The following is a 1,087-nucleotide window of genomic DNA, read 5'->3' on the forward strand; positions in this document are numbered from 1 at the left end:
CCAGTGGTCTGTCCTTTTGCTCCTGACGTCAGTGGTACTGTCGTCACTTTGGCCGTTGTTGATTCTGTGTAAAATAAATAATAATACTGTATATACACGGGTCTTAGAAACTAATAATATATCCTACAGGCCTCTGTAGTCTAAAGAGTATGACGCTCACCGAGACAGCGATAGATTGCGGGTTCGCGATTCCCACAACTGACCTCTTTTTTCATACAACTAATTAATAACTTTCGTTGATAAACTGTTTGGTACGATATAAAAGAGTGGCGAAGAGAGAGGTTCCGGGGGACAAACATACTCTGTGACAGTAACAGAATACTACTGTAATGGACCATGGCCTACAAAGGGCCAGCTAACCTGCCTAGGCTTAAGACTAGGTTAAACTAGGCTTAGCTTAACTAACCTTCAATTAAATAAAATTCTATTTTATTATCTATTTGATGTGTGTGTGTGTGTGTGTGAAGGGGGTGGGGCAGGGGTTGTGTGTGTATATATATTATATATCATAATTTTTTTTAGATATCTAAGTCTCTGGGAAGGATAATGATAATTATATAGAACAATGTAGGCATATCTACATACCAGTGGTCTGTGCTTTTGCTCCAGACGTCAGTGGTACTGTCGTTATTTTGGCCATTGATTCTGTGTAAAATAAATAATAATACTCTAACTTCGGTCTTAGAAACTGTAATAATATATCGTACGGGGCTCTGTAGTATAAAGAGTATGACTCACCGAGACTGCGATAGATTGCGGCGGGTTCGATTCCCACAACTGACCTCTTTTTTCATACAACTAATAAATAACTTTCGTTGATAAACCGTTTAGTACAATATAAAACAGTGGTGGATATAGTGAGGTTTAGGGGGACAAACCCACTCTGTAAAGAACAGTAACGCGAACTACTGTAATGGGTCATGGCCTACAAAGGGCCAGCCTGCCTAGGCTTCAGAAGGTTGGCATATAGACAAACTAGGCTTAGCTTAACTAACCTGCAATTAAATAAAATTATATTTTATTATCTATTTGATGTGTGTGTGTGTGTGTGTGTGTGGAGGGGTGGGGGCTGGGGTTGTGTGTATAT

The 1,087-nt window shown here is 39.5% G+C and overlaps 1 protein-coding gene across 1 annotated transcript in view; it reads right to left on the reverse strand.

Annotated features, from left to right (window-relative positions):
- Window positions 1-1,087, reverse strand: part of LOC117107540 (tenascin-like) — a 67,047-nt gene that overhangs the window by 15,451 nt on the left and 50,509 nt on the right. The gene's annotated exons all lie outside the window — the stretch shown is intronic.

This window comes from Anneissia japonica, unplaced genomic scaffold (assembly GCF_011630105.1).
Source record: "Anneissia japonica isolate Jap-2015-1 unplaced genomic scaffold, ASM1163010v1 scaffold287722_len911783_cov160, whole genome shotgun sequence".
NCBI classification, from domain to species: Eukaryota; Metazoa; Echinodermata; class Crinoidea; order Comatulida; family Comatulidae; genus Anneissia; species Anneissia japonica.